This window comes from Symphalangus syndactylus, chromosome 13 (genome assembly GCF_028878055.3).
Source record: "Symphalangus syndactylus isolate Jambi chromosome 13, NHGRI_mSymSyn1-v2.1_pri, whole genome shotgun sequence".
NCBI classification, from domain to species: Eukaryota; Metazoa; Chordata; class Mammalia; order Primates; family Hylobatidae; genus Symphalangus; species Symphalangus syndactylus.
In genome coordinates, this window is record NC_072435.2 from 37,942,466 (window position 1) to 37,951,264 (window position 8,799).

At 39.1% G+C, this 8,799-nt stretch overlaps 1 protein-coding gene across 1 annotated transcript in view; it reads right to left on the reverse strand.

Annotated features, from left to right (window-relative positions):
- ZNF823 (zinc finger protein 823) overlaps nucleotides 1-7,416 on the reverse strand; it is a 32,299-nt gene extending 24,883 nt beyond the window's left edge. Inside the window, exon 1 of the mRNA XM_055237744.1 lies at nucleotides 7,398-7,416. The gene's annotated coding sequence lies outside the window, so the exon portion shown is untranslated. The remainder of the gene's footprint in view (nucleotides 1-7,397) is intronic.
- Between the last annotated feature and the right edge of the window lie 1,383 nt (nucleotides 7,417-8,799).

An 8,799-nucleotide genomic window follows, 5' to 3' on the forward strand; every position in this document is an offset into this window, starting at 1 on the left:
GGGTTTCACCATCTTGGCCAGGCTAGTCTTGAATTCTTGGCCTCATGATCCACCTGCCTCGGCCTCCCAAAGTGCTGGGATTACAGGCGTGAACCACTGGCGCCCGACCAACAAGTAACTTTTAAAAAATGATCAGAGGCCGGGTGTGGTGGCTTACGCCTATAATCCCAGCACTTTGGGAGGCCGAGGCAGGTGGATCATCTGAGGTCAGGAGTTCAAGACCAGCCTGACCGACATGGTGAAACCCCATCTCTATTAAAAATACAAAATTAGCTGGGTGTGGTGGCACATGCCTGTAATCCCAGCTATTTGGGAGGCTGAGGCAGAAAAATCGCTTGAACCCAGAAGGCGGAGGTTGCAGTGAGCTGAGATCACGGCATTGCACTCCAGCCTAGGCAACAAGATGAAACTCCATCTCAAAAAAATAAATAAATAAATAAATAAATAAGAAAATAAATCAGACCGTCAATGAGTTGTGTGATGGGACAACTACAAGGACTCCTAAAAAGGCAGGAGGAAGCATAGAATAAAAATTTTTGTTAAAAATATATCAGCCACGGCCAGGTGCAGTGGCTCATGCTTCTAATCCGAGCACTTTGGGAGGCCAAGGCAAACAGATCACTTAAGGCCAGGAGTTCAAGACCAGCCTGGCCAACATGGCGAAACCCCATCTCTACTAAAAAATACTAAAATTAGCCAGGTGTGGTGGTGCATACCTGTAATTCCAGCTACTTCAGAGGTTGAGGCACGATAATCTCTTAAACCTGGGATGTGGAGGTTGCCAGTGAGCTGAGGTTGTGCCACTGCACTCCAGCCTGGGTGACAGAATGAGGCTCTGTCTCAAAAAAAAAAAAAAAAAAAAAAATCAGCCGCACATTTTCCAAATTGGATGAAAACTATAAACCTTGAAATACAAGAAGCTCAACAAACCACAAGCACAAAATATATGAAAAAAATCTACACTAAGACATCATCGTCAAACTGCTGAAAGTCAGAGATAATGAAAAAATTTTAAAACTGGAGAAAAAAGACACCTTAACTATGGAGACACAAAGACTGATTACATACTTATTATCAGAAGCAATCCAAACCAGAAGACCAGAGAAAAATTTTTAAGAAACTAAAAAAACAAATATGCCAACCAAGAATTCGATATTCAGCAAATATCTTTCCAAATAAAGGGAAAATAAATACTTTACTCAGTCATGCTAAAAGTGTTTGTAATCAGCATACTTGCTGATTGTCAATTGAATTCCTGGAGCAGAAGAAAAATGTTACCAAATGGAAATCTGTGAAGAATGAAAAGCACCAGAAATGCTAACTACTTGAGTAAATACAAAGGAGTTTTTACTATTGTCTATTTTAAAAATAAAAGATCATTGAATCTGTAAAAAAAAAAAAAAAAAGTTGGGGGGCAAGAAAAGGAAAGACAAATAGCAATTTATTATGGCATTAAACAATTAATATGGAAAGGATCTGCAATAGGCAAACAAATAGCCAAACAATTCTAACAAAACAAATGAACAACAAAAAAATTGGAGGACTTAACAATGCTGAATCAAGATAATGTGGCTTTGGCACAAAGACAGATGAATATGTTGATGGAATAGAATCATACCAGAAATATGCTCACACATATGATCTAGTGGTTTAGGATGAAGATTCAATATAATATTGTAGAGTTACACTATGAATTATGAATCTATTTAAAAATAAGGGGTATGTGTATGAAATGTTAAATGAAAATAGCAAGATGTATAGTAACATGTATACAATGATCCCATCCTATGTGAATTCTAGTTTGAACAAGCACTAAGAAGCAGTCTGGCCGGGCGCAGTGGCTCACGCCTGTAATTCCAGCACTTCAGGAGGCCGAGGTGGGTGGATCACCTGAGGCCAGGAGTTCGAGACCAGCCTGACCAACATGGAGAAATCCCATCTCTACTAAAAATACAAGAAAATTAGCTGGGTGTGGTGGTGCATGCCTGTAATCCCAGCTACTTGGGAGGCTGAGGCCGGAGAATTGCTTGAACTCGAGAGGTGGAGGTTGCGGTGAGCTGAGATGGCGCCATTGCACTCCAGCCTGGGCAGCAAGAGCAAAACTCTATCTCAAAAAAAAAAAAAAAAAAAAAGAAGCGGTCTCACAGAAGGGCAGTTTCAGTGATTACACCTGGCAGTTCCAAGAGTAACACTGCCCCCAGGCAACATCTTACCATTTATTTGTAATACATTTCAATATAAGCTATTCCCATGAATAGTCTAATGAAACAGTTCTCCAAGGTCCCCAGTGACCAAGCACTTGCCAAACTCTACAGTTAACCTGCATTCCTTATCTTATTCAAATTCTCAGTGATCTGTGACACAGTTGACCACTGTCCCCATCTTGAAATGCCTTCTCCTGCAAGCTTCCAGGATAGGACACCCACCTATTCTCCCTCCCACCTCACTGGCCTGCCCAGTCTTTTGTAGCTTCTTCCTCTTGCTACGCTCAGAGGTGGACAGCCTCTGGTCTCCTTCTGAACCCTTTTCTTCTGCTATATTTTGTCCGTTACTCTGAAACCAGGTGACCTCTTCCAGAACCAGGGCTTTAACTAGTTTCTTTTTCTGATGTTTTTTTTCTAGTTTTGGTGTCAGAGTAATACTGGCCTTGTAGAATGGGTTTGGAAGAATTTCCTTCATCTCTATTTTTTTTGGAATAGTTTGAGTAGGATTGGTATTATTTCTTCTTTAAATGTTTGGTAGAATTCACCAGTGAAGCCACTGGGTTCTGGGCTTTTTTTTTCCTGGGAGAATTTTTATTACATCTTCAATCTCATTACTTGTTATTGGTTTGTTCAGGTTTTGGGTTTCTTCATGGTTCAATCTTGGTAGGTTGTATGTGTCTAGGAATTTGTCCATTTCTTCTAGATTTTCCAATTTATTGGCATATAGTTGCTACAGTAGCTACTAATGATCCTTTGAATTTCTGTGGTATCAGTTGTAATGTCTCCTTTTTCATACTTTATTTTATTTATTTGGATCTTCTCTCTTTTTTCTTAGTGTGTCTAAAAGTTTGTCAATTTTGTTTAATGTTTCAAAAAACTAACATTTTGTTTTATTGATCTTTTGTGCTGTTTTCATTTCAATTTCATTTATTTCTGCTCTGATATTTATTATTTATTTTGTTCTACTGATTTTGGATTTGGTTTGCTCTTGCTTTTCTAGTTTGTTAAGATGCATTTTGTTTATCTGAAGTTTCTCTTTTTTGACTTATAGCTTATAAACTTATAGCTACAAACTTCTCCGTCAGTACTGCTTTTGCCATATCTTATAGGTTTTGGTATGTTGTGTTTCCATTAGGATTTTTTTTCTAGAAAGTTTTCAAATTTTCTTCTTATAGTCTTTTTTGACTCACTGGTCATTCAGGAGCCTATTTTAAATTTCCATTTATTTGTATAGTCTCCAAAATGCCTCATTATTGATTTTTAGTTTTATTCCATTTTGGCCAGAGAAGATGCTCGATACTATTTTAATTTTTTGAATGTTTTAAGACTTGTTTTTTGACCTATTTTAGAATTATCTATATGCTGAGGAAAAGAATGTGTATTCTGCAGCCATTTGATGAAATGTTCTGTAAACATCTATTAGGTCCATTTGGTCTACAGTGCAGACTAATTCTGATGTTTCTTTGTGGATTTTCTGTCTAGAAGATCTGTCCAATATTGAAAGTGGGGAGTTGAAGTCTCCACTATTATTATATTATTGTATTGGTGTCTATCTCTCTCTTTAGCTCTAATAATATTTGCCCTATATATCTGGGTGCTCCAGTGTTGGGTGTATATGTATTTAAAATTGTTATATACTCTTGATAAATTGATCCCTTTATCATTATATAGTGACCTTCTTTGTCTCTTGTTATAGTTTTTGTCTTGAAATCTATTTCATCTGATATAAGTATATCTGCTCCTGGTCTTTTTTTTGTTTCCATTGGCATGTCATATCTACCTTTTTCCATCACTTGCTTTTCAGTCTGTGTGTGTCTTTATAGGTGAAGCATGTTTCTTATAGGCAACAGATCATTGGATTTTGCTTTTTTATCCATTTAGCCAGTCTATGTCTTTTTACTGGAGAGTTCAGTCCATTTATATTCAATGTTATTTTTGGTAAGTAAGGACTTACTCCTGCCATTTTTTCATTTGTTTTCTGGTCTTCTTTTCCTTCTTTCCTTTCTTCCTGTCTTCCTCTTTGTGAAGGTAATTTTTTTCTAATGGTAGAATTTAATTTCTTGCTTTTTGTTTTTTATGTATCTGTTGTACATTTTTAAAAATTTAAGGCTACTGTGAGGCTTGCAAACACTCTCTTAGAACCCATTATTTTAAACTGATGACAACTTAACAGTGATTGTATAAACAAACAAGAGAAATGAAAACTCTACACCTTGTCCCCCACTTTAGAACTTTTTGTTGTTTCTATTTATATCTACCATACTGTCCATGTCTTAAAAAATTATAGTTATTTTTTTTGAGTGATTCATCTTTTAGTTTTTCTACATAAGATTAGGTCACACACCACAATTACAGTATTATAATATTAATATTTTGTGTTTTTCTATGTACTTACTACTACCAGGGACTTTTTTTACCTTCAGAGGATTTCTTATTGCTCATTATCATCCTTTTCTTTCTGATTGAAAAACTCCCTTTAGTATTTCTGGTGGGATAATCTGGTGTTCATGAAATCCCTTAGCTTTTGTTTGTCATGGTAAGCCTTTATTTCTCCTTCATGTTTGAAGGATATTTTCACCAGATATACTACTTTAGGGTAGAAGTTTTTTCCTTCAGCACATTTAAAATATGGCCATGCCACTGTCTCCTGGTCTGTAAGGTTTCCCTTAAAAAGTCTTCTGCCAGACATTGGAATTCCATTGTGTTTTATTTGTTTCTTTTCTCTTGATGCTTTTAGGATCCTTTCTTTATACTTGACCTTCGGGAGTTTGATTATTAGATGCCTTGAGGTATTCTTCCTTGGGTTAAATCTGCTTGGTGTTCTACAACCTTCTTGTATTTGGATATTGATATCTTTCTCTAGATTTAGGAAGTTCTCTGTTATTAAATCTTTGAATAAACTTTCTACCTCTATCTCTTTCTCACCCTCCTCTTTAAGGCTAATAAGTCCTAGATTTGCCTTTTTGAGGCTATTGCCTAGATGTCATAGGTGTGCTTCATTCTTTTTTATTCTTTCTTTTGTCTCCTCTGACAGTATTTTCAAATAGTCTATCTTCAAGCTCACTAATTCTTTCTTCTGCTTGATTCATTCTGCTGTTAAGAGGCTATGATACATTCTTCAATATGTCAATTGCATTTTTCATCTCAAGATTTCTGCTTGATTCTTTTTAATTATTTTAATCTTCAGCTCAAGATTCCTGCTTGATTCTTTTTTTTTTTTTTTCGAGACAGTCTCACTCTGTCGCTCAGGCTGGAGTGCAGTGGCGCGATCTCGGCTCACTGCAAGCTCCACCTCCCGGGTTCACACCATTCTCCTGCCTCAGCCTCCTGAGTAGCTGGGATCACAGGCGCCCGTCACCATGCCCAGCTAATGTTTTGTATTTTTAGTAGACACGGGGTTTCACCATGTTAGCCAGGATGGTCTTGATCTCCTGACCTCGTGATCCGCCTGCCTCAGCCTCCCAAAGTGCTGGGATTACGGGCGTGAGCCACTGCGCCCGGCCTCATACAAGAGTTTTGATTAATTCACATAGTTCCCAGCATTTGTTATTTTGTTGTTCTTAGGTAGTAGCAAAATAATGAAGGTAAGGGTGTATGGATGTCACTGCGGTTTTGATTTGCATTTCCCTAACCATGAGAGAGAGATGTTGAACATCTTTATGTGATTATCACATATTTGTATACTTTGTTACAGGAATATCTATTCAATTCCCTAACATATTTTTCAACGTAATTGTATTTTACCCAGCAAGTGCTGCTGAAACAAAATAGCAAGTACTAAGGGTATTAACCCACCAACTTTTAATTCTCACTGTACAAGAAATTATTAAGTAAGTCCAAGGTCAACGTAATGGCAGATTCAGTGCCTGGTAAGGGTCTGCTTCATGGTACAAGCAAGGCTGTCATCTCATTGAGTTCTCATATGGTGAAGAGCAAAAGAAAGCTACCTAGGGAACGTTATAAGCCCATTCATAAGGGACTACCCTCATGATCTCATCTAATTCTAACTACCTCCCTGAGATCCCATATCTTCATTCCATACATTAGGAAGTAAGGCTTCAACACTTGAATTTCAGGAGACAAACTCAATAATTTTCTACCCTGCCTCCCCAAATTTGTACCCCTACATGCAAAATACATTTATTTCATTTCAACAGCATCGAAAGTCTTGAGTCAGTCCACAATTAGCTGTAAAGCCTAAACTCAAACTCAATTAAATATCATCTGACTCAGATATGGGTGAGAGTTGAGGTAACATTCATCCTGAGGCAACATTCTTTTCCAAATATGAAGCCTTAGAAAACAAACCGGTTGTGTGCCCTAGTGTTGAGATGGGCTTAGGAAAAGCACTTCTATTTCAAAGAAGAGAAATATGAAAGGAGGAAGTGGTGACAGTTCCCAAGCAAGCAAAAACCCAGAAGGTAACCTTCATATAAGAATAATCCTCTTTGGGCTGGGTGCGGTGGCTCACGCCTGTAATCCCAGCATTTTGGGAGGCCGAGGCAGGCGGATCACGAGGTCAGGAGACTGAGACCTTCCTGGCTAACACGGTGAAACCCCGTCTCCACTAAAAATACAAAAAATTAGCCGGGCATGGCTGTGGGCGCCTGTAGTCCCAGCTACTTGGGAGGCTGAGGCAGGAGAATGGCGTGAACCCGGGAGGCAGAGCTTGCAGTGAGCTAAGATCGCGCCACTGCACTCCAGCCTGGGAGACAGCGAGACTCCACCTCAAAAAAAAAAAAAAAAAAAAAAACAACAACAGAATAATCCTCTTTGACTCAATATTCTGGAAAAGAGATTGGTGGGAAAGGCTGTCCGACGTGATCGAGGATGACTGAAAAACTTACACAAAAGCAAAGACAAATGTTTACTAACAAGGAACTCAAAAAATCTGCTGAAATCCTCTAAAATGACAACAATAATGACATTATGATGATGTAGAAGATTTAGAAGATGCAGAGCCATTGATTGGGACCTGAAAACATTGCAGCAGTTTTTCAACAGGCAGAGGTGTTAAAGATTATTATCCTCAAGTAAAATTCCTCAGTGGAGCAAAGTCTCCACCTCACCTGAGTAATTACAACATGCCTACAAACACATTTGATGATTCAAAGAAATAAAGGAACAAGGTTCCTATAACAATGTCTCTAACTACGCATTTGCATTTATGAAGATTGAATCCTCAGTACTTACAGATCTTCAGCCCTCAAGCCAAACAGATCCTGACTGTATTATTTAGCCTCCTCCAAAGAGTCAACATCTGCAGTCAGAATCTTGTTCTTGTAACATAGATGATTGTTCTGATGTTCTGTCAGAAGATTCCATTTAACCTGATCTCTCACTACTTATCTACAATACTACATGTCTAGTCACCTCAGCAAATCACAATGTTAGGCACCATACAGTGATCATCATCACTATCACTATACCTGGGTAATCAAGAGAGACAAACTAGGATTTTGCTGAATATTAACATACTCTTTCAGGTTAATTATCAAAAGGAATCTGTGTGTACTGAAGGAAATTGTAACTTTCTGGCTGACATGTACTACTTAGGGAGGCCTGTGATGAATAAGTATAGACTTTTTCTCAATAATTCCCTAAGCAATATAATAACTATTTACATAGTATTTACTGTACTGAATAAGTATAGACTTTTTCTCAATAATTCCCTAAGCAATATAATAACTATTTACATAGTATTTACAATGCATGAAGTATTATAATCTAAAAATGATTTACAGTGTACAGGAGGATGTGCATAGGTTACATGCAAATATGTCATTTTTTTTTATTTTTATTAATTTTTTTTTGCACACAAAAACAATAAACATTTTCTAAAAATACATACAAACAAAAAGATGCGTATCAAACATATTAGGAAGGTTGCACATGGGAAGTCGGGGAATAGAAATGGGGGGTGGGAGTTAAAATAAATGAGAGAGGGACTTTATATGGATCAGTGATAATAACTCAATCTTCTATTTGACAAAGAAGAGGGAGAAGGAAGAGGAAGAAAAAGAAAGTGGGATAAAGGATCAGAAAGGGAGGAAAATAGAAAAAATTAGAGTATGACTCCAGGGTAGACCTGTTTTGTTGTCACTAAGTTGGTTGGTTGGTTTGTCTGTTGTATTTTTCATGTTTCGCCAAGTTGGCCAGACTGGTCTCGAACTCCTAGCCCGAAGTGATCAACCCGCCTCGCCCCCCAGAGTGCTGGGACCACAGGCGTGAGCCACCACATCCAGCCCCCACATTGCTTCTGGCCTCCGTGGTAGACCTCCCAGATGGGGCGGCCAGGCAGAGACGCTCCTCACTTCTTCCCAGATGATGGGTGGCCGGGCAGAGGAGCTCCTCACCTCCCAGACGGTGGGTGGCCGGGCAGAGGCGCTCCTCACCTCCCAGACGATGGGTGGCCGGGCAGAGGCGCTCCTCACTTCTTCCCGGACGGGGCGGCCGGGCAGAGGCGCTCCTCACTTCTTCCCGGACGGGGCGGCCGGGCAGAGGCGCTCCTCACTTCTTCCCGGACGGGGCGGCCGGGCAGAGGCGCTCCTCACTTCTTCCCGGACGGGGCGGCCGGGCAGAGGCGCTCCTCACT